Source organism: Heptranchias perlo, chromosome 17, assembly GCF_035084215.1.
Source record: "Heptranchias perlo isolate sHepPer1 chromosome 17, sHepPer1.hap1, whole genome shotgun sequence".
Lineage (NCBI taxonomy): Eukaryota > Metazoa > Chordata > Chondrichthyes > Hexanchiformes > Hexanchidae > Heptranchias > Heptranchias perlo.
This window is the reverse complement of record NC_090341.1, coordinates 44106680-44132453: the sequence shown is the minus strand read 5'-3', so window position 1 is coordinate 44132453 and position 25774 is coordinate 44106680. Positions and strand designations below refer to the sequence as shown.

Here is a 25774-nt window from a genome sequence, read left to right as displayed (position 1 = left end):
TCTGTCAAGTATGTTATGTCATTTTAATATTTGCCATGAATTAATTATTTCCCCACACAAAAAAAACATAGACAGAGATCATCCCAAAACCAGGGGAATTGTCTCATAGAATTAGCATAAATCAGCATGAAGCAAGCTGTTCTTGTTGGGCTATTACTCCATCAATAAAAGCAAAACCAATCTGCAGCTATAGGAGACCATTGAATGAAAGTTCCAGTAATAACATAAAATATAAAGCTTTGGAGTCTGTTCTCTCATTGCGACCTTATCATCAAAATAAATTTTTAGGCTTCCCACATCATTCTATTCATCTGGTAACAATCAATCACAATCTGTAAAGTACATTTTTTAAAAAATTCAAGTAGTACTCCCTTTTGCAGATAAGACACGTTCAAGATTCAATTAAGTAGATAATATTGTACCCTCATGTTACACAATCTTGGAGCACACTAGAAATAAATTAAACAGTATGCAATACCATCTGTTAGCCGGTGGCATATCCACTATCCATGTACTCAATTTCTTGGCCTTTTGGAACTGAGATTGTAATATTAGGCTGTTATCTACGAGTATTTTTTTTGTTCAGAACTGAAGACAGGGTTGCAACACCAATACCCAATTTTGACTTTTCAATCAGTCAAGGCTCACTTATTTGGACAAGATCTTTAAGGTACATTTTATTAAAATATCCTGTTTCTGTGTATTTTATTGCAAAAAAAACCAAAGTTCTAATGACTTCAATTATTTTTCAATTATTCTCACTCAATGTCTAATTGTTGCAGCTATCAATTTTTTCATTGTCAAGTCTCAATATTATTTGAACATCCTCATTGATGCAGTGTGATTATATTTTTGCATCTTCTTGGTTTTCCGTAACTGACATGGAGAACACTTGAAATGCCTCATCCATACCGCACAGATAACAGCTGAGATGCTCATCTACCACGCGAAGAACACCCAAGATGCTTCATCCATACTACATGAAGAACAGCTGAGGTTCCTTATCCATACCACATGAAGATCAGCTGAGGTGCCTCATCAATACCACATGGATACCTGCTGAGGTGCCCCATCCATACCATATGGATAACAGCTGAGATGCCACAGCCATACCACATGGATAACAGTTGAGGTGCTTCATCCATACCACATGGATAACAGCTAAGGTGCCTCATCCATACAAGGTGAAGAAAAGCTGTCTCATCTACACCAGGTGGGGAACACCTGAACTCCCTCATCCACACCAGATGGGGAACACTCAACATGCTTAATCCACACCACATTGGGAACACTTGATGAAGTGTTACACAACTTGGTTTTGTGCTTTTCTTTTCTCCTGTTCTGAAGGCATTGATTCATCAGGCAAGCAGGGTTTCATGAGTGACGGTGGCTCTCCAGTATCTCAAAGTAGGCATTCCTCATGTATGAGTCCATCTAACGAGAGTTGGCAGCTTTTTGACTGAAAAATTACATTTTACAAAGAGGATCACTAGAATGCAATCATGTATGGAAATCCTGACTGAATTTTTCCCTATTCCTAGCCCAGGGACAATAAGACTAACTGTTGTATCCCATCTCCTGTCCTGGCTAAGATGAACCAACTCAGAACAGACGGGCAATTGAACCTGGGATCTTTTCTATATATCTTTAATCTTACACTGGCGGGTGACTTTATCCACTAGGCCATCAAATGAGGACTTCAAATTTTTTTAAAAATCGCTCAAATGCCAGCAAATTAAAACTCTTAAAAACAAGTAAAATAAAATGCTGCATTTTGTTTCCTGGATTTGCTTGATCATTGTATAACCGCTATAGTCAATACTATAATTTCTTTGTAGATATTTTTCAGCAGCCTTATTGCTTTTATCTAAGTTAAAATAAGTACATATATCTCCTCACTATAGTACTTTCCAGCAGAATGTAATTTGTTGCTCTCTAGTAGTGAAACCATAAAAAAATACTTTCTGCAACACATTCTTCACTGAAACGCTCTCTAATATAACATATTTATGGTTTCCTCACTAATATAGAAATTATATAAAGCATCTAACATTCCCTCACTGTAAAATAGTTGCAACACAATTGTTTATGACTCTGTCATTAATACAGAATGCTTCTATGCAATGTGCCTTCACTAAAAAACATGCTGTTTATGGCTCTCTTAATGACAGAGAAACTACATAAAACATCTCTCTGTAATGCTTCCCCCTCACTATAACATTTTATTATGACATTTTTGATGACTCTCAGTAACATAGAAAGCACATTCACGTTGTTTACAGCTGCTACATCAATAATGAAACCATATAACAAGCCTCATTCCAGAGTAAAGTGTTTATGGCCCCCTCGACAGGATTATATCTACAGGTTCTAATGAATTTTGGACAGACTTAAAAAATATCTGAAATGAAGATTACTAGATTTCTTAACATCCTGTGAATCATTTCCCCTTTTTTGTTTGTTTACCTCATTTATTACTAAAGAACCATTTAGTGGTTGAAATAGTTATCTTTCTCAATCTGCAATGGAAAGCCATGATTATAGCACATTCCAATAATAATGAACAATGGTGCTCTTTCATTCCAGTGAAGCACCTGTGGTAAAGGTGTTTACTTTCTGCAGTCTGACCTGGTTTTTAGTCCTTTTGTTCTGGATGTCAGGCACAGAAAGTCCTCAAATATTATTAAAAGGGAGGAAGTACAAGAAGCTAGAATCAGAGAAACGGAGAGTTCGGAGGTTGGGGGGGGGGGGGCGGGGAGAGGTGGTGTTGTCAGGTTGGATGAGTTTATAGAGTTTAGGTAAGGAATTTCTGGCGGGGTCCGAAGACGATGGCTTCAGTCTTGAATGTTTAGCTGGAGGAAATTGTGGCTCATCCAAGACTGGTTGTCGGGCATGCAGTCTGACAAACAGAGGCCAATAATGTGCCTCACGTATATATCTCCATGGACAAATAGAAGAACCTCACAAAACACCCTTCAAGTTGCTTGGGCAAACCAAAATATAGCAAAGAACACAAAGAATTTGAAAGGCAAATGTGTCTGTGGTAATTTTGCCATGGTATAAAATATTATATGCAACAGCTAAGTCAATATAAATAGTGACAACTTTGCTTTTTGACTAAAATATTAGACTTGACAATCTTGTCCAAATGAGAATCCTGTAAGGCCAAGAATACCATTTCAATTGGGCTTTAATCTTTAAAATCAATCCCTTCTCCTCTTTTCACTTTTAGTAAGGATTTTTCCCCTACTTTTTATATTTCCTCTTTCTATGCAATGTGCCATTCCCTAAATGAAAGGATGGGCAGACGAGGCTGAGCTCCTCAACCACCCATGAGGAATTAGGCTGTATCAGGACAGTTCACATACCTTTTCCTCATTCTCTCTGTGGAAGTGCCTCATCTGCAATTGATTTGTGATCAGCAGCTTGTTTTGTCAGATCAGGAGAGAGAAACCGCAATCCCTTACTCCATACAAATACACCAGTATACTGCACCATTGGGCAGCTCACTTTCATTTGTTATGTCGACTTTTTTTTCCAAGGCTCACACACATATACTAAATGAAAACATTCAACAATAATATGTGTGAATCTGTGTAATTAATGATGGTAACCTTACCAACAATACACTTTTTGAAGTAATATACAATCACAAAAATACCTACCTATTGGCTTGCAGACTGTTGTGACATTGGGAAGATAAGAAAAAGAAAGTGGTAACATTGAACATTAGTCTCCACTCTGTAGTTAGACCACTGCATTTGGCTACCGTGTCCAGTATAAGGATTGGAAAAGAAAGCGGGCCCCATAACAGAATATATACATAGAGATAAAGATTCAGAGAAAATGTGCAAGCCTCATTATGGTCCGGTGTTAGCACAGTGGCTTCTGGCACTGATCTTGTAAAGTAGTCCTATTTCCACTAAAATAAGTAGGAGTCATTGCAAGATTCCTCCCAGTTTTCTAGCAGCTGATCACAGGTTATGGAGTAAAGAATAGCTTGTATAATAACAGCTCTCATAAGAAGTAAAATGGGAAAATGAGAATTGTTTTTAAAAAAAGCAAATAATGCTTTTCGACAGTACTACTGACAGTGGCCTAATCCAGGCATAAAATCTCATTGGCCTAATCCTTTGCCAATCACTTCCATCACATAAAGGCACTCCCAGTGGCAAAATAGTATGGAACTGAGTCATACAGATCAAGAAAATCCAAAATTCTATCTCAAGATCTGCTGTTAGCTGATCTCTGCCAGGGTCAGTAGTAAGATCTCAGTGGCCCTCAGTGCGAGGAAAGGTGTGTGTGTGGGGGGGGGGGGGGGGGTGAGGTGGCAGGGGAATGTGGAAATAAACAGAAAGTGCGCATTTGTGGATGTTGGTGGAGGACATGATCTGACTCAACTGTGATGCCTCCTACAGTCAAATAACCCTGATGACACTCACTGTCTACACACAGGGAGAGTAGCCGCTTGGCTGAGGTACTGTTGAGTTGTCTGCGCCTATGATACAAAGCTTACTATACAGCTATTAATGCTGAGTGTGATGAAAGCAAATGATTGCTGCCAAATTTGGCTTTAAGCAGTGAGACATTTTAGGAAACTAATCATTTGTTTTTCTTTAGTGCTTTAATTCACTGAGTGCCAGCAGGCTTAATTGATTCCATGGACTGTAATGCAAGATTCACAAGCTGATTATCTTTCCTTACTTTTCACAGCAATCCTGATTCAAGCAGAGTACTTCCGGTATTTATCAGGGTTTAACTGTATTTGATGATTTTACCCTTATGATCTAAATCTTTTTCTAAAGCCCATTATTAGAAAGTACTGTTCAAGGATATTAACTCCAAATGTAATATCCTTAGGGAACCCTATAATTTCTTATCAAATATGCTTAATCAACATGAAGTAATTACACATGTCATTGATTTGTACGGTGACGTGGAAGGCTCGTGGAATAGATAACAAATTATTCAGATGGATTGAGAATTGGCTTAGCAATGGAAGAAGAGATTGGTGATAGATGGAAAATGGTCTGTCTTGAGTACAATAACCAGTTTGCTAGAAATCTGTTCTATGGCCCCTGCTGATCGCAACATTTTTGAATGATATGGAACAATGTATCTGTATTAAATCTGCAGGAACAAGGTTGAATATCTTGACAGACTTGGACCAATTATGTAGATGAACTGAGATATGGAAGATGGATTTCACTTTGGATAAATGTAGGGTACAAATGCATATTGGAATAGATAGGGTTTTCAGACAAGATAGAGAGGGGGATAAAAAAAGGAAGGGGGTGGCAATATTGATTAAAGAAACAATTACAGCTGTGAAGAGGGATGATATGTGAGTATATATATCATCAAATGTGGCCATATGGGTTGAGCTAAAGAAAAAAAAGGGGCAGTCCTCTGGGAGTGTACTATAGACCCCCAGTCAGAGGGAGATAGAAATATATGTAGTCAAATTTCTGAGTAGTGCAAAAAAAAAGGGCAGTAATAGTAGGAGATTTCAATTGCCCTAATATTAAATGGGATACAACCAGTGCAAAAGGTATAGAGGGCGCAAAATTCTTAAACTGCATTCAGGAGAACTTTTTTTAGCCAAAACATAGCAAGCCCAACAAGAGGGGGGGCAGTTCTGGATTTTGGTGGTAGTGATCATAATTTAGTTAAATTTAGCATAGTTATGGAAAAGAACAAAGATAGAACAGGAATAAAAATTCTAAATTGGGGAAAGGCCAATTTTACTAAGCTGAGAGGTGATTTAGCAAAAGTGGACTGGAATCAGCTTTTTGAAGGTGAGTCAGAGCAGTGGGAGGCATTCAAAGGGAAGATTCAGGGGGTTCAGAGTAAACATGTTCCTATAAAGAAAAAAGGTGGGACTGCCAAATCTAGAGCCCCCTGAATGACAAGGTGCATATAGGGTAAGATAAGGCAAAAAAAGGAAACTCATGTCAGACACAGAGCTCAATACTGCAGAAAGCCTAGAGGAATATAGGAAGTGCATGGGTGAAATTAAAAAGGAAATTAGGAAAGCAAAGAGAGGGCATGAAAAAATACTGGCAAGTAAAATTAAGGAAAACCCAAAAATATTTTGTAAATACATAAAGATAAAGAGGAAAACTATGGCCAATTAGAGATCATAAAGGTAACCATGTGTGGAGGCGGAAGATGAGGGTATGATTCTTAATACTTTGTGTCTGTCTTCACAAAAAGAGGAGGATGATGCAGAGATTGTAGTTAAGGAGGAGTGTGAAATATTAGATGGGATAAATATAGTGAGAGAGGAAGTATTAAAGGGTTTAGCATCTTTGAAAGTAGATAAATCACTAGTTCCAGATGAAATGTATCCCAGGCTGTTAAGAGAAGCAAGGGAGGAAATAGCCGAGGATCTGACCATCATTTTCCAATCCTCCCTGGCTATAGGCGTGGTGCCGGAGGATTGGAGGGCTGCTAACGTTGTACCGAGTAATTATAGGCCAATCAGTCTAACCTCGGTGGTGGGCAAATTATTGGAATCAATTCTGAGGGACAGCATAAATCGTCATTTAGAAAGGCACGGGTTAATCAAGGACAGTCAGCATGGATTTGTTAAGGGAAGGTCGTGTCTCACTAACTTGATTGAATTTTTTGAGGCGGTAAGGAGAGAGGTAACGCTTTTGATGTAGTGTACGTGGATTTTAGCAAGGCTTTTGACAAGGTCAAGCATGGCAGGCTGGTCAAAAAAGTAAAAGCCCATGGGATCCAAGGGAAAGTGGCTAGTTGGATCCAAAATTGGCTCGGTGGCAGGAAGCAAAAGGTAATGGTTGACGGGTGTTTTTGCGACTGGAAGGCTGTTTCCAGTGGGGTTCCGCAAGGTTCAGTACTGGGTCCCTTGCTTTTTGTGGTATATATCAATGATTTGGACTTGAATGTAAAGGGCATGATTAAGAAGTTTGTAGATGATACAAAAATTGGCCATGTGATTGATAGCGAGGAGGAATGCTGTAGACAGCAGGAAGAAATCAATGAACTGGTCAGGTGGGCTAAAAAGTAGCAAATGGAATTCAATCCAGAGAAGAGTGAGGTAATGCATTTGGGGAGGGCAAACAAGGCAAGGGAGTACACAATAAATGGGGGGATACTGAGAGGTGTAGAGGAACAAAGGGACCTTGGAGTGCATGTCCACAGATCCATGAAAGTAGCGGGACAGGTAGATAAGGTGGGTAAAAAGGCATACCGGATACTTTCCTTTATTAGCTGAGGCATAGAATGTAAAAGCAGGGAGGTTATGCTAGAACTGTATAAAACATTGGTTGGGCCACAGCTTGAGTATTGTGTACAGTTTCTGGTCACCATATTACAGGAAAGATGTGATTGCACTAGAGAGGGTACAGAGGAGATTTACGAGGATGTTGCCAGGGCTGGAGAATTTTGGCTATGAGAAAAGATTGGATAGGCAGGGGTTGTTCTCTTTGGAACAAAGGAGGCTGAGGGGATTGAGGTATATAAAATTATGATGGGGCTAGATAGAGTGGATAGGGAGGACCTATTTCCCTTAGCAGACGGGTCAGTGACCAGGGGGCATAGATTTAAAGTAATTGGTAGAAGGATAAGAGGAGAGCTGAGAAGAAATGTTTTCACCCAGAGGGTGGTGGGAGTCTGGAACTCACTGCCTGAAAGGGTGGTAGTGGCAGAAACCCTTAACTCATTTAAAAAGTACTTGGCCGTGCACTTGAAGTGCCGTCACCTACAGAGCTATGGACAAAGTGCTAGAAAGTGGGATTAAGCTGGGTGAACTCTTTTTCAGCCAGCACGTACACGATGGGCAAATGGCCTCCTTCTGTACCGTAACTTTTTATCATTCCACAATATGAAATACATGTATAACATGAAAGGGTCCCATTTTAGAGTAGACAAAGCTCAATCTCACAAGGATACATCAAGTGCTTCTCCCTAAAGATATCATTAAATAACATGAAAGAGTTGGACTTTAAGATGGGCCAGTGGGATTAAAGGTAGTTACTCAGACTAGCGGAAGGCGGGAAGCGTTCCACAGGGATCAGTGCTGGGACCACTGTAGTTCACCATTTACCTAAACAATTTGGACTCGGGAATCAGAAGTACAACTTCAAAACTTGCTGATGACAACAAATTGAGAGGTATAGTTAATACTGAGGAAGATTGCAACAAAATACAAGGAGACGTTAATAAACTTTCAAAATGGGCGTGCAAATGAATTTCAATATAGACAAGTGTGGGGTGGTGCATTTTGGTAGGAGGCCACATACTCCTTGGAAAATAAGAGTCTAAATGGGGTAGCGGAGCAAAGGGAACTAGAGGTACAGATTTACGAATCATTAAAAGTAGCAACGCAGGCTAAAAAGGGCATAAAAAATGCAAAAAAAATAGTTCATTTCTAGAGGAATAGAATTGAAAAGCAGAGAAGTTATGTTAAATTTATATAGTACCTTGGTTAGACCACACTTAAAGTATTGTCTCCATTGTACAAAAAGGATATAGAGGCACTGGACAACAACAACAACAACAACTTGCATTTAAAGAGTGCCTTTAACGTAGTAAAAAGTCCCAAGGCGCTTCACAGGAGCGTTATCAAACAAAATTTGACACCAAGTCACATAAGGAAATATTAGGACAGCATGGTCAAAAAGGTAGGTTTTAAGGAGCATCTTAAAGGAGGAGAGAGAGGTAGAAAGGCGGAGAGGGAATTCCAGAGCTTAGGGCCTAGGCAGCTGAAGGCATGGCCACCAATGGTGGAGCGATTAAAATTGGGGATGCGCGAGAGGCAAGAATTGGAGGAGTGCAGAGATCTCGGAAAGTTGTAGGGCTGGTGGAGGTTACAGAGATAGGGAGGGGTGAGACCGTCGAGGGATTTGAAAACAAGGATGAGAATTTTTAAATCGAAGCGTTTCCAGACCGGGAGCCAACGTAGGTCAGCGAGCACAGGGGTGATGGGTGAATGGAACTTGGTGCGAGTTAGGGTGCGGGCAGCAGAGTTTTGGATAAGCTCAAGTTTATGGAGGGTGGAAGATGGGAGGCCGACCAGGAGAGCATTGGATATAGAGGCACTGGAGAAGGTGCAAAATAGATTTCCAAGGATGATACCAGAACTGAGAGGTTTCAGGAAAGACTGAACAGGCTGGTGCTCTTTTCTCTAGAAAACAGAAGGTAGAGGGGTGACCTAAAAGAGATCCTGCAGTTCTCCAAGCATGCCTTATGGTGGGTCAGCAAAACAATGAGCGAGGTGCAGCAGAACTATGTACGATGATCAAACTGCTCCAACACTACCATAAGCTTGGTTGACTGTGCCTCTCAATCAAAGATAAACATGGTAGTGGAAGAAATTATTCATTTCCAAAGAAAAAGGTTGCAAAAGTTTGTTTTGAAGGAAATAGCACCAAAATTATCTTTTTAGAAGAGCTCCGTTTTCAAGCCGATAAATATCTAATTTTAGGTTTGTGCTACCTCTTCAAAGGAGTTTGACAGCCCATAGCTAAATACAGGTACAAGATGTATATACGTACTCAGAACCAGAAGAACAAAAAGTTTGCTTTGCAGACCTTTTAAAATGGGAAATGCAAAGGATTAAGTAATTAAGGTGATCCACTTTAACAAGGTGAGAAGAGTTTATTGAACAGCTGAGTCTGCCCGAAATAGCCGGTGAGCTTAATACATTGTAAGCGGCGCCTTTGTAATTGACTTCTATGGTGACAGAAAATGGTTTCTTGCCATAAGTGTGGGCGGTATAAGAGGTGCGGATTGTGTTCAAGTTCTTGTTGCTTCTAGATTGTTTCAAATTCTGACAGCTACTGACTGAATATGTTGACTGCTGACAAGAACCAGTGCACTTTTTGCTCAACTGGATGTGAATAGCATTCTTTCAAGCAACATACATACATACGAACAAAGTTATCTTTCTCAGAGTTGAGAGTTTTTTTTAAAGTCTGCATGGCTCGCCACTTAAGCTTTAAATTAAAAATTCATGAACTAGGATGGTGCAGTCAAGTTTTAAATTATTTCAGGGTTAAACACCTGGGGTAGCAATTAGAATGCATTAAGCAAAATGCTAGCTTTCCTTTATTTGAATAAGAAAGGTAAAATGAAAAAAACAAATAAAAGCAGAAAATGTTGGAAACATAAATCAGGTCAAGCAGCTTCTGTGGAGAGACAAACTGTGAATGGGAGAAATTTTAACCGAACTCACCTGACTTCAATGGAGAGTAAAATCAGGCAGGGCGTAAAACCAGCATTGCACCCAATACGGTCAGTCTCCCGATGGGCGGGTTAGGTTAAAATTGTCCCCAATGTTTCAGGTTGGTGACTGTGTCGATGACTGGTCGTGTGTTCTGATGAAAGGTCATTGACCTGAACTGTTAACTCTGTTTCTCTTTCCGCAGATGCTGTCTGACTGAGTGTTTCCAGCATTTTCTGTTTTTATTTCAGATTTCCAGCATCGGCAGTATTTTGATTTTGTTTTAAAGTTAAACAACAATTTAATTTGTATTAAAAAAATGTAATCATATCCCCATACTAGTTCATTTTGTTGTAATTCCAAACTAGAATTACTCATTTATTAAAGGTAGTGCACTTTGCTGTGATTAAATCAATTAAAGTACAATGTAGCTCCCAGGTCCAAATTAAAAAAAATGCTAAACAAGTAAATACCTGGTAATGCAAAACATTAAATCGAGATCTTTCTCTACTTCCCTAAACTTCCAAGTTAGAAACTATACAAGCTTTAAGACACTATATTCCATTGGTCTGATCAAAGCAGTCTTTATGGCAATAAATTTGATAGATTATAAATAATTTATATCAAGCACTCATGTTCCAATAAATTATTACAAAGAAATATTTTCAAAGTGACTAAATATGAAATAATCAAAAGTTGCACTAATTTCTCAAACTATTTTCTGCACAGGATCAAAAGGGCATCACACAGCTATAAGACGCGGAACTCATGGTATGAAGGCATCAAGGCCTCAGTGACACTGTAGCCCACAGTGGAATTTTATTTATGAAAGCCTTCCACGGGTCCTGATGTTAGCTAAGACTGTGAGCTAAAATTAAAACTCATGGAATTGAAGGCAAATTATTGACCTGATAAGGAGATTGGTTAGGCGGTAGAAGACAGAGAGAATTGGAAGGAAGTGACTAGTGGTGACCCCAAAAGGGTCTGTACTGGGGTCTCAACTATTCACTATATTTATTAATGACTTAGATAACACAATAGAGAGCCATATATCCAAATTTGCCGATGACACAAAGATTGTAGACGGGAGCATAAAATTACAAAGAGACATTGATAAATCAAGTGAGTGGGCAAAACTGTGGCAAATGGATTTCAACACAGGTAAGTGTGAGGTCATCCATTTTGAACCAAAAACAGATAGATCTGAGTATTTTTTTTTAAATGGTGAATAGCTAGGAACAGTGGAGGTCTAAAGAGATGTAGTGTCCATGTACACAGATCACTAAAGTGCAAAAAATAATCAAAAAGGCTAATGGAATGTTAGAGAGCTAAAATATAAAGGGGAGGAAGTTTTACTACAGCCAAACAAAACCCTGGTTAAACCACAGAGTATTATGTACAGTTCTGGGCACCGCATCTTAGACAGGATATAATGGCCTTGGAAGGAGTGCAGCGCAGATTCACCAGAGCGTTACCAGGGCTCCAAGGGTTACATTACGAGGAAAGATTACACAAACTAGGCTTGTATTCCCTGGAATTTAGAATATAGAAAGTTACGGTGTTATTTGATTGAGGTTTTTAGGATTTTTAAAGGAATTGATAGGGTAGAGAGAAACTTTTTCCGCTGGTGGGAGAGTCTAGGACAAGGGGACATAACCTTAAAATCAGAGCTAGACCATTCAGGAGAGAAGTTAGGAAGCACCTCTTCACACATAGGGTGGTAAAAGTATAGAACTCTCTCCCACAAAAAGCAGTAGATGTTAGCTCAATTAATAATTTTAAATCTGAGATCGATAGATTTTTTGCTAGCCAAGGGAATTAAGGGATATGGAGCCAAGACGGGTGGATGGAGTTAAGATACAGATCAGCCACGATCTCATTGAATGGTGGAACAGGCTTGAGGGGCTGAATGGCCTACTCCTGTTCCTATGATCCTATACTAATCTTCTCTGTATCATTCCAATATGTGCTCCCCAAGTGAGCACTTGAATACACAGTGCTACCCAAATGTTGTAGTACAGTAGATTACGTTAGTTATGTCCGTAATTGATGAGCTCCAATCGTTTGTGACATTTTACAAAAAAATTCTGGCCAGGGCTGCCTGAAATAATAATTGATCACTGACACTTTCAGTTGACTACAAATACTTATTCCATGTGACATCCCTGTGCTCGTTTGCCTTTAAAAGAGGAGCTCTCTCTGTGCTTCATTTGGTGTATTGCTAATACATACAGATTAGCAAGATCCTGGGTTGGATCTTTAGTGTGATTGCTGATCTCAACCAGAGTGATGGTGGGGTTGCCACAACTGCTTTCAGTGTCCCTGGGCTAGCAAGGGTAACAAAATCAGCCTGATCACCATCCAGTAATTCCTGCTGGATGTCAGGTGAGGACAGAATCAGGCGAGGCTATGTGGTCCCAGTGTCAAGCAGTCCCCCAGCACACTTTGTCTAGACTCATGAGAAATTTAGATCAGATACTGCAGGACTGCCAGTCACCGTGGAACTGTACCCCAGCAAAAATCAGCAGCATGAGGAAAGAAAAAGAGAACATTGGGGAACAAGCACCAGTAAAAAACTGCAAACATAATAAAGCAAACTCTCAAAATACGAAACAAAGCAAAGTATGAAAAAATCTGCATTTACGTTGCACCTTATTGTCCCCTCAGGACACAGCCGCAAAGCACTTTACAATCAATGAATTGCTTTTACAATTATTTGCAGTTATATAGGCAAATGTAGCAGCAATCTGCACACAGTAAGATCCCACATACAGCAAATGAGATGAACAACCAGTTAATCTGCTTTTGGTTGTGGGAGGAATATTGACTAGCAAAATCCCCTGCTCTTCTTCGACTAGTGCCATGCGGTCTTCTACATCTACCTAAACAGACAGCTGGAGCCTCGGTTTAACATCTTATCTGAAGGACAGCACTTCCAAAAATGCAACAATCCCAGAGTACTTCACTTAAATTAACGGCCTAGATTATACACTCAGGTGCTTGAGCCCACAACCTTATAACTCAGAGGCAAGAATGCTACCAAACAGAACCAAGGTGACATGCAGAATATAATCAACAGTGGAATTGTTTTGTTTTACTCATACCAAAGCTCTGGGTACTGCCGCATACACAGCATTCATTATTTATCCAATTCTATAATAGAAGTAAGAATTTGACTTATTGTATTTGTTCAATGTTAGTGTTTCTCCTTCATTCAATTTTGCCACCAAAATATGTGGGGGTGGAGGAGGGAGAGCATTAGGTTGCCTGTTTCTTTGGTTACAAAAGATAAAGACACTTTTTCAATAAAGAGAATCCAGGAGGCCTTACCAGCACAGATAATCAATCACCTATCCTTTACAATGTAAACAGGGCCTCAGAGCTTTAAGCAATATCTTGTATTTTAAGGAAGTTTAAAAAATAAGTCTATGATCATCCATTTTGATGTTTCAGGCATGTTAAGTAATTAATACCTTCAATAAAATCAATATTTCCAATAATATTCAATCATAGGCAGAGAGTTGATATGTTAGGTAGGCAAATTGAAAATAAAGAAACACAACAAATCAAATAAGCATAGTGGGAGGTAATTATACAATAGAAAATAACATTTTAATATGTTCATAGCTTCAAACTACAAAAGAAACTATTCTATTTTTAGGACTGGAAAAAATATCTTCTTTAAGGGCCCTCCTATTGAGATCCATTTTTTCCCTGTACAGTCAATCAACTTCATGCAATATGAAAATGTGATTATACTAGTCAACATGGACTGACCGGGCACAAGGGAAACCATGTGAAAGATACTGCAATTAGATTATTAAGATCAATTATCTCAGGATTAAGGAGAAGAAAACTGTCAATTTGCTAAAATAAAATCTCCAGCATAGGAGGAGGAAAAGAACTTGCATTTAAACGGGGCTTTATTACTATTTTCAGAAACATTCCAAGACATAGAATCAATTACGTTATGCAGTCACTGCTATTTACACACAACACACAATAAGCAATTCGGTGGCTTGTCTCTGTCATTGATGAACACCTCATACCCATTGTGCTGGAGGGTTTTTGATCTCTTCCTGACTGTGAGAAAGACATAGATGTCTAGTTCAATTCACAAGAGTGTTTCACTGTTATACCCACGGGTAACGCTATTGTATAAGTAGAAGTGGGGAAATGTGAGTCAACTCCCATAAAAGCAAGATGTTCAGACCGCTTACAGGATTAGCTGATGCCACTAAACTGGAGACAACATGTACAGCAAATTCATATGGATTCCCAATAGGCTTATATTTTGTGGTAGTCTTTCTTGGTGGCAGGAAGTTATGTTCATGAATCACCACTTCTGGTGGTATTTAAGGAGAAGTTTCATTCACCTTTTTCTGAAATAATTTCTTGTCATCGAAGGGCATTGTGCTACACACACATCCATTGCCTCATATGAAGCTCTGATATGCATTCTAGAGATTTGGAGCATACAGTTAATAACCAGCTTGAAGGCTTTATGCTATGCAAGCAAGGAATGACACTAAGGCTATGGCATGATGTGCAGATATACCCTGCACCCCATGGCATCTAGTTTCTGCGTATCTTTGTCCAATGTCCTTGGATTGTGTGTTTCTGAAGCTCACCCAGTCTGCAGTTGAAGTTTCAGTGATGAAGCTTGTAAACTGCCAAAAGATAGTAGCAGGAAACAGATTTGGACAGGGAGCCCTCACACGGTGAGCTCCATGTCTCAAATGAAGTGTCAGAGAGAAACAGTAAACCCAAGCCAGTCACTCCCCCAAAAGGGGGGCAGATCAACAGGCTATTGTAATGGGCCTTGAGAAATGGTAGAAAGAAACAGTTTCAATGCACATCAATGTAACATATTGGAGAACCAATATGGGCATCATGGAATAAAGGGCACAGATGTGATACACCCACTCTGCTGAATTCTTGACCACAATCATATCACTGTAATTAACAGCCTGCTTTCTGACTGAAGATGGTGAAGAATGAGAGATTGAGTCATAGCTCAAACCCCATCTCTCCCTGCCCAGGTAGTGAATCAGTTTCATCACTGTTGTGTGCCTCCTAGTGGCTGACTGAAAAGTGGCAATGTCAGAGGTTCATCCTCTCATCAAAATAAATGCATAGATAATTATTTTTAAGCTGCATAAAATATTTAAGAATTATCCTGAAGTCACAAGCATCAACTGTATGACAGCTGGCAGGTAAACGATTAACTTGACTCTGGTTCAGCTCCTCCAGTCAATGGAACAAATGCAAATCTAATTAGAAAAGAATAGATGACACTTTAGGCAATATTCTAAATCAGGTTTCTCTGGAAGAGTAAAACACACATTTTCTCTCAATTTGCAAAATGTAAGTGGTTTTGATATATTTAACTTTTGTACCTTTGTTCCTTCGGTCTTTATTTTTGTACATTGTTTTCTTACTGCCCTCTGCACTGTGGAACACTCCCTTGCTGGAAGGATTAAATAGTCCAGACATCAACAGCACTCTCTGGTCAGCCCTCAAAAGAGGTCCCCAGATAGGTTTCCCTCCCTTTTCCCAGACGATAGCCCTCCCTCCACCCTGCCCCACAGGGAAGCTGGGTTCACGTGCTAGAGATTGTAATCTAAATTCAGGTTTCCATTTATAAATGAAATCAAGAACACCAGCCAAATTATAGCACAGCTTCCTTTTTCCACCCTAATTTTCCTCCTTCCTCTCATACTAGGCTATGGTCCATCATCGCGTGCAAGTCTGGATGGTGAGTGCCAACCCAGTGAAGGGGGGCTGGGGGTGGGGGTGTGGTGTGAGGTTCTAAACCCCTTTAACAAAAGATATTTGAAGGAAAGGGTTAACTGTCCCCCTTTTAAACAAAGACATTTGAAAACCTGAAAACACATTAATGTTGCAAACTGTGTTCTCGCAAATATTGTTTTTCCCTCACTGATGCTGATGGCATTGGAGAAGTCTGAGTTTCGGGATTAAAGACATTGTACTGCAGGTAGATATCTAGATTATTAAATGCGTAAGCTAGATGGATAATATTGAGCTTAAAGCATTGTCAGGTTTTCAAAACACACAGGCGTTTGGAAGCACAAGCTTTTCAACACAGCAGAGGGTAATGTAAGAAAAGGCAACAAGGACATACATCAAAGGCTTCAGATCAGGAAGGCAATGATGGGTGTGAAAAAAGCAGGGGCCTCTCATTCCTATCTGGTAATCTTAAGTAGCGATAAGTAGCACCAACTGAATCACGATCGCGTGGGAAACTGACATTTTTTATTGGTCAGGTTACCCGCACGCCCATTCACACCACCACCACCCCCACCACCCCCGCCCCAGCTGCCATCCTGCCTCCACTGTAATATCGGGGCCATGGTCTTTTCTACATCAAAGTGTCTCCAGTCACATGATCAAAGCCTATTCTGTCAATCGTTAACAATTGAGGCATAGCAACAGGGAGCGATTGGACAAAAAGAATGACCCACTCCAATCCTACGTCCTAATGGTAAAAAAAATATAAAAAGAAGATTTTGAATGAAGAAGGCTCTCTCTCCTCTTCTGTCTCTCTTCTCTTCACCACCTGGCAGTCAGAAAGAACACACAATACAGTTGAGCATCACCAAGAAGAAAAGGACATCGAGTTCTGAAGAGCGGATCAATCTTCAGGCCCGACAAGCAAAATCCCTGGTTTAAAGGTTGGATATGTATTAATGATTTGCCTGATGTGTGAATGAATTGTTAATAATTCACAAAGTTATTATGTAATGACTTAAGTGTATAGCGGGATTTTATAAAGGAAAGTCATTTGTTTGGTTTGATTTTGCTTCATGAATGCTCGTATGAATGATAACATCATTAAATAATGACTTTTGATTGACAAAACTACCATGAGTGAGGGTGATTTTCTTTGGTTGACTATTCGTCTAGTGTCCAAGAATCACACAAAATAAGGAATTCCCTACAGTGGAGAGGGTGAGGGGGTGGAGGACAGGGAGACTATCGTAACAAATCCTGATCCTATCCTCATCCAACATCCACATAGGTGCACTTTCCAGGCGAGGCCTTTGATTTTGATCAGGTACAACTCCCTTTACCCAGGAAGCTGAGGGCAATCAAATACTCTTGAATGCCTCCCTGGATGAGGTTAACTCAGCATAGATCAGGGGTCAAATCCAGCACCATCCTGCTCTACACAACTCAGGATCACACAAAGTGGTACAACTACCTACTGAATCTTCATAGGAGTGGCAGTTAGTTTTATAATGTAACTACCAAACCAATTCAAAATCATTCTACCTTTGTAAAAATATGTAATAACACTTCAACTCCACAGTTCTATTTTCATTGCTATGTGATCTTTGTATTATATTTTAATTTGCTTTGCTGTACATTGTATTTCTTTCAGTAATCCAATTTATTTCAGAAATGCTAGAAGGGGCTTTAAGTTACAACATGATAATATTTATGAGACTTGAATTCTGGTGAAATAAGAATGATTTCTTGCACTGGCTAATGCTTCATCATTTGCACAGGCCCGGGCTTAAGGACACTCCACCTTAGATTTTCTGATCAGCATTATTTTAATGCCAGCGTTAACCCATTTAAAATAAATGCAAACTTCAGTGCATCACCAAAGAGTGAAAAGACCTAGTGTTAATACAATACGGATTGGCAAAGCTAAACTTCTTACTCTATGAAGAACAACTTTTTGTGGCTGTATCACCATACACTTGAGAGTTCTGTGCAACCATACTGATGACCTTTATTTGAGTATGTATGTACACTCATTGAAAAGGAATTTAAGGGGAAGCTAGATGAGTACATGAGGGAGAAAGGAATATAAGGATATGTTGATAGGGTGAGCTGAAGTGAGGATACCCGTATGGAACATAAACACCGGTATAAACCTGTTCGACCGAATGGCCTGTTTCTGCACTGTAAAATGCTATGTAATTCTAAGAGTTGCCTTTTCAAAGGGGCATTTATTTTAAAGGGGTATGGACATTTTTTAAAATTCATTCATGGGATGTGGGCGTCGCTAGCAAGGCCAGCATTTATTGCCCATCCCTAATTGCCCTTAAGAAGGTGACAGTGCGCCGCCTTCTTGAACCGCTGCAGTCCGTGTGGTGAAGGTTGTCCCACAGTGCTGTTAGGTAGGGAGTTCCAGGATTTTGACCCAGCGACAATGAAGGAACGGTGATATATTTCCAAGTCGGGATGGTGTGTGACTTGGAGGGGAACGTGCAGGCGGTGTTGTTCCCATGTGCCTGCTGCCCTTGTCCTTCTAGGTAGTAGAGGTAGCTGATTTAGAAGGTGCTGTTGAAGAAGCCTTGGCAAGTTGCTGCAGTGAATCCTGTAAATGGTACACTGCAGCCATGGTGTGCCAGTGGTGAAGGGAGTGAATGTTTAGGGTGGTGGATGGGGTGCCAATCAAGCGGGCTGCTTTGTCCTGGATGGTATCGAGCTTCTTGAGTGTTGTTGAGCTGCACTCATCCAGGCAAGTGGAGAGTATTCCATACACTCCTGACTTGTGCCTTGTAGATGTGGCTACAAGAGCAGGTCAGAGGCTGGGTATTCTGTGGCGAGTGACTCACCTCCTGACTCCCCAAAGCCTTTCCACCATCTACAAGGCACAAGTCAGGAGTGTGATGGAATACTCTCCACTTGCCTGGATGAGTGCAGCTCCAACAACACTCAAGAAGCTTGACACCATCCAGAACAAAGCAGCCCACTTGATTGGCACCCCATCCACCACCCTAAACATTCACTCCCTTCACCACCGGCGCACTGTGGCTGCAGTGTGTACCATCCACAGGATGCACTGCAGCAACTTGCCAAGGCTTCTTCGACAGCACCTCCAAACCCACGACCTCTACCACCTAGAAGGACAAGAGCAGCAGGCACATGGGAACAACACCACCTGCACGTTCCCCCCCAAGTCGCACACCATCCCGACTTGGAAATATATCGCGTTCCTTCATCGTCGCTGGGTCAAAATCCTGGAACTCCCTTCCTAACAGCACTGTGATGTGGAGATGCCGGTGAGATGTGGAGATGCCAGGCACTGTGGGAGAACCTTCACCACACAGAACTGCAGCGGTTCAAGAAGGCGGCTCACCACCATCTTCTCAAGGGCAATTAGGAATGGGCAATAAATGCCAGCCTCGCCAGCAACGCCCACATCCCATGAACGAATTTTAAAAATGGTGGAAAGGCTTTGGGGAGTCAGGAGGTGAGCCACTCGCCGCAGAATACCCAGCCTCTGACCTGCTCTTGTAGACACAGTATTTATATGGCTGGTCCAGTTATGTTTCTGGTCAATGGTGACCCCCAGGATGTTGATGGTGGGGGATTTGGCAATGGTAATGCCATTGAATGTCAAGGGGAGGTGGTCATTGCCTGGCACTTGTCTGGCGCAAATAGCTATACCATCGACTTAACAGCTATACCATCAGGATCCTTGATGTTTCAGTGGGTAAATGTATTGTGGTATGGTACTGAGCCACAAAGACCAGGAAATTCCTAGATTTGATTCATAGCCAGTGCTGACTTAGCTGATCTCAGTCAGGTGAGTCAGTGTTAACTGTTGCTTTGAAGGAGGACCTTGGATCAATGTTTATTAAGAAGAGGGACTGATGATTATTGAAATATTATTAGCGCTGCTTATTTTTTTTCAGGGCAAATAGGGGAAGAAACATAGCGCATTCACATACAAGGTTAGTGATTTTGGCTTTGCATTGATGCTAAACCTGAGAGTATGCTCAGCATTCAGGCTTGAACTGATTCTAAAATGAAGCAGAGTGGGCCTGCCTCCTTTGCTGTTTGCTCTAGTGCCATGCCAGGCCCTAATTCTGGAGTCAGGCTGCATTCACACTATAATGATGCTACATTGTAGTGTGAATGCACCCAAAGTGTTCCTTAAATTAAGGATGGAGAAGGCCACGATATCATGAATGAAGCAAATTTGATGGGCCCAATGGCCTTTTCACACTCTGGACTTCCTTATGTTCTTAGGTAGTGCAGTGAAGGTCACACAATTGACCAAGCTAGCGAGGTACTGGAGGATGTGGAATTGCACCCCGGCATCTTCAGGAGAGAATGAGTGAAAATTAGAAAAACACAAAAACAAAATTCTCAAAATTGGTGCCATAGGCTACAATACTTTTCCCGTTGGTAACATCCACATCAAATACAATTTCATTATAAGAAGACTCACTGCTGTGGTTAGAAACTGCAACACAAAAAAGTGAAGCAAAATGGCTTACATAACCATCTAATTTATTATTAATACCGGTGGAAATTTATAGTATAGTTCCTATTACAACACTCAGTTCAGTTGTTCTAAAGTTGTAAGTCAACATTGCAGTATTTTCCAAAATAGATTCTTAAAGGTTACAACAAAAATTGTTTTGATATTTTGAGGCTCTTCAGGTTGACAGGACTCACAAGGAGTCTTCTTCTAGGCCACTGTTTAACACAACTTTGTTGTTGAATGTTTGCATGTGCATGACTGTGACTCGGGGAATGTCCTCTTTATTTCCTTTATTCCTTTATGTAAGAATAATCTGGCTCACACTTGAACCCAATCGCATTACTAGGATTGGGAAGTCACTGCGTGTTTTTGGGTATGAATTTGCATTGAGTCACAGCATACTGATTTACTGTAGCACCTCGCATTAAAAGATAAACTTAACTTGAAATTATAAGAACAAGAAAAGGTCAAAGATAGAAAAAAAATGAATGGTATTTTGCCCAAAAGGCTGCTATTTATGTGTAGCCCAAATGATCAGTATTTACATGCTATTTCAATGCAGGGGGCATCACAGCCAAACCCAACCCTGTCTTCATCCAACACACACACACATTTCCTAACAGGGAAAGATGGATAGCAATCTGGAGGGAACACTGCTTGATTTTCTTTTACCTCTTTAACCCATGGAGCTGAGGCCAATTGAGATTCCTGATGGCTACTGTAGCAGATCATATTTCCAAGGGTCCACACTGCTATCAGTTAATTCAATACAGATGTGGGATCAAACCTGGGACTTTGTAGTCAGCTACTCACTGCTTTAACCAGCTGAACCGTTGCAGAAACTCTGACAAGAATTCTTAACAAGAGATATTTCACCCAAGTAAATTATTGTGAATAGGTATCTGGAATATCACCATTTACTGGAAGGGAGACCTTCAATCACTTGCTTTGGGAATGGCCCTCAAATTTCTTCTTAGCTTTATGGTATAGTTCAACTAGTTTGAAGCTGTAAGGAGGTTGTCCAATATTATGCATGTCAGTAACATTCAGCACAAAGACCCATGTGTGTGAGAGATTCTGGATGGTTACTGTAGCAGGTCATATTTCTAAGAGCTACGAATTGTACATATAACTGATTTGATTTCTTAGCTGTTCGGTAAATTCAGTTGACAGCTCATTATTCTTTTACTCTCTGTCTTACATTGAGGCAGGCATTCTGTCACAAAGTTACATTTTGGTATGAACACAAAACGTAAAAAGACAGAACAAACTAAAAGATGGGAGATTAAGAGCAAAGCAGAAAAGGAAAGAAATAAAGAAAACCATGGACGAGTACTGATATATCAGTCGAGCCGGGGGGGGGCGGTGGTGGTGGGGGGAAACGGTAGATGGTCATCAACAAGATATTACTCTGGCCTTGTTTGACCTGAAATCATGAGACTTTATGGGGTGGATTCCTCAGGGTCAAGCCTGGCAGGGACTGTTTGAGTCTTGTCCTGATCAGATGTCTGGGTCCATGTTGATAGATCCATGCGATACTGCTGAGAAGAAGCATGTGGGGCAATTGCATTGGAATATTCGTTATTCTGACACAAGGAAGGAAACAAAAAACAATATCCACAGTAGATGAGGGAATAGACAAGGTAATGGAGGAGGGTTGTCCTATTTGAAATGCATATTCAGCTTCCCAGCCTCACAAGGAGAAAAGCCCGGCTGGAGACTACCTTGTGGTTGAACGCGACCTCAGCAACCAAAAGGATTGTGAGTCACGTGTGAAAATATTTATAAGGTGGGAAGAGAACAACCACAAGCAAGCTCAGTCTCAAGGTGCCCTAATGGCGCAGCCCAGCATCAGAGACGATTAATCTGACAGAAACCAAGATGGTTAAGCTGTTCTCTTTGGAAGATGAGTGGATGGTAGAATCTGCTAATGAGCTTCACACTTCTTATTCTGATGAACTAGGACCATCTGGAATTCAGCAACACTCTACAGGATACACAGCCATGCCATCCTCAGTAACAGAAAACACCTAGCTGCAACCAATAGCATGAAAACTGAGACATTTACATTAATATCTAATGCAGTCACCACAAGTTAGCTCCTATCTGACACATAGGAAGTAATCACCAAATGACAATCCACCAGGTATTCAAGAGATAGTATGTCACATGAATTGGCCAATGCATGGTCAGCTGCATCAGATGGCTCAGTTCCCAAGGAACAAACAGGTTGGCAGAGGAGTCACTCAAAGGGCAAGTACTGAAGTAACACTGCAAGATGCACAAGGTGATGGATGAGAGGTTGAGGAGGATTGAAGACTCCCTCTCTGCCATATGTGATGTACTGGACAATTGGATGGCTGCACTGCTCTATGTAACAGAGGAAACTACCCTCGATATGGTGGCTCCCATTGAATCGTAGGTGAAGGAGTGATTTAGGTAAATATGGGCATCTATTCAAAGCACGCGGCCTGTGGCTTTATCTAACTTGGAGTTGACTCTATACCGCTCTGCAGTCAGGTCTCACAGATCTTGGTGAAAGGATGCAATCAGCTATGAGAGATTAGTTTGCAGATCTTGGCGAGCAAGTGCATACCAACATCAATGAATGGGTCATAGGACATATTGATGCTTTGTGGCTCAACACAATTAAATTGATCTCTTGCTGTGGGACTGGCTGCTGCACAGTAGATTTATGAAGTAGCCCATTTCATTAATTTAGAAGTACATGGAAAGAACAATGAATGCCCAGTAGTGTTTGAAAGGCAGTAATTTCAAAGACTGGGTTTAGGTGATATTATAACTTGCAGAATAAAACATAAGCCATTTACAAATTGTACCTAATATGAGATTACTGTTTTAAAAACACTCTTATATTATAAATAAGAGATATACTGTGGAGTTTTATTGCATTTTTTTATCCATCAGAACTGACATTGAGAACACTTCAGACAGATGATGTGTGATAGCATTTAAACTGAGACAGTCACAATTGTGATGTAATCAATGCAAATTTATCAAGTGATAATCTGATATTAATTACCAGGAAAGGTGCAATCAGCATCTGGTGTTACTAACACATTCAACGTATGCTATATGTATTTCAATGCATTTTCTTCATCAAATCTTCATTTTCTTTTCCCCCTCTTATCTTCGTCTATATTTCTGGGTTTTGCTTTTTCTCCTCTATTTCTCTTTACTTACTATCCTTTTGGTTCATGTCCCTTACCTTGATTTCAGTGCCTCACTTAAGTTCCTTTCCCTGATGTCCATTCTATGAAATTCCTGATTTTGAAGGGGCTAATAACTCCAGGAGGGTGTGCAGTAACACAGCCTTGGCTTGAATCTTAACTGAAATGCCTAATAAGTGACCATAATTATCCAGGGAATGGTTGTGTGTCACACTGAAACAGATCATGAAGAACACTGCATATAGCAAACCACGTAGGGTTTCAAAGAGTGGAGGCTTTCTTCTTAAACAAAGAAAGCAAGCAGCATTTATGTATAAAGAACATTTTGCCATGCATTTGAAGAATATAGTTTTCTTACAGCCAGCAGAATTCAAAATGGATTAATGATTGGAATTTCTTTGTTCATTGTGATGTACTGGGTCAAAAGTGGTCAGTACTATTATAAGAGACTTGAATCACATTTTCAACATTAAAATGGAAAATCAGACAATGTTAGAATAGCTTAAAACACAATACTGGTAGCAGATGGATGGCATTCATCAACATTGCGATATATCGGCTTGCAATTTACTATAGATCACTGACACTTTGAAATGTGATAATTTTAGCAAGAAAATAGCTGTTAGCTCTACCACATAAATTCATCTGACGAAGGGGATAATCTCCGAAAGCTTGTGATTTTAAAATAAATTTGTTGGACTATAACCTGGTGTTGTAAGATTCCTTACATTTGTCCACCCCAGTCCATCACCGGCATCTCCACAACATAAATTCAATGCACATGTTCAGTGTGAATTGGGGAACGTATGTCACTCCTCAACCAAGATAGCAGAAAGACCAATATTGGCCATGGGGAAATTAATTAAAATAGTCAAGATAGACTTACCAGTTATTTTGTTTGCTTCAGAACAGAGAAATACCTCGCCTTTGCTCAGTATCTTCCTCTGTGGCACAGTTAATATCAAGAACTTGTTGTAAGGACAGGCATAGAGACAATCCCATACCCTACTACTCTGCAGAATAGCATAGTGGAATACCCATCTCTCAATTCAAACTGGCGCTGCAGTTTAAAAGACAGACAAAGACAACAAAAACCAAACTCTTTTATCACCAGGAAACAAAGAAAAATAAATAGTTGGACATTAACTCCCGTTAGAACTGTTGCATTTTCAACTCATACTATGAACTCAACAGACAAATCAGGTTTTTGATAAGTCCAGATCTACAATTGAATCTTGAGTTCTGGTCATTCATTGAGAGCAGGGGTCAAACCACTACTTAGATCTTAAAACCAGTTCATAGAATCATAGAAAATTTACGGCACAGGAGGCGGCTTTCGGCCCACCATGTCCGCGTCAGCTGAAAATGAGCCACCCAGCCTAATCCCACTTTCCAGCACCTGGTCCGTAGCCCTGTAGGTCACGGCACTTCAGGTGCACATCCAGGTACTTTTTAAATGAGTTGAAGGTTTCTGCCTCTACCCCCCACCACCCTCTGAGTGAAAAAATTTCTCCCCAGCTCCCCTCTAATCCTTCTACCAATTACTTTGAATCTATACCCCCTGGTTATTGACCTCTCTGGTGATTCCTATCCACTTTATCTAGGTCCCTCATAATTTTGTACACTTCAATTAAATCACCCCTCAGCCTCCTCTGTTCTAAAGAGAACAACCCCAGCCTATCCAATCTTTCCTCATAGCTAAAATTCTCCAGGCCTGGCAACATCCTCGTAAATCTCCTCTGTACCCTCTCTAGTGCAATTACATCCTTCCTGTAATGTGGTGACCAGAACTGTACACAGTACTCAAGCTGTGGCCTAACCAGTGTTTCATACAGTTCTCCAGCATAACCTCCCTGCTCTTATAGTCTATGCCTCAGCTAATAAAGGAAAGTATTCCATATGCCTTCTTAACCACCTTATCTACTTGTCCTGCTACCTTCAGGGATCTGTTGAACTTAGCAAGCCATATTCAACAATGGCGCATTCCTGGCATGCGCAAATTGTGGCCTGGAAGCCACGACTATCTGGCCCACTAAGCCCTGGCAACCCAGTTTCTATTTTCCCTTATATTTCTTACTCTTTGGTTTCTCCTGTTTTTCAATTTCACGGGCCTAGTGGTTTAGAAAAGGCAGGTCTCAA

At 40.5% G+C, this 25774-nt stretch overlaps 1 protein-coding gene across 1 annotated transcript in view; it reads right to left on the bottom strand.

Annotated features, from left to right (window-relative positions):
• LOC137334268 (protein bassoon-like) overlaps positions 1-25774 on the bottom strand; it is a 379103-nt gene that overhangs the window by 20706 nt on the left and 332623 nt on the right. The gene's annotated exons all lie outside the window — the stretch shown is intronic.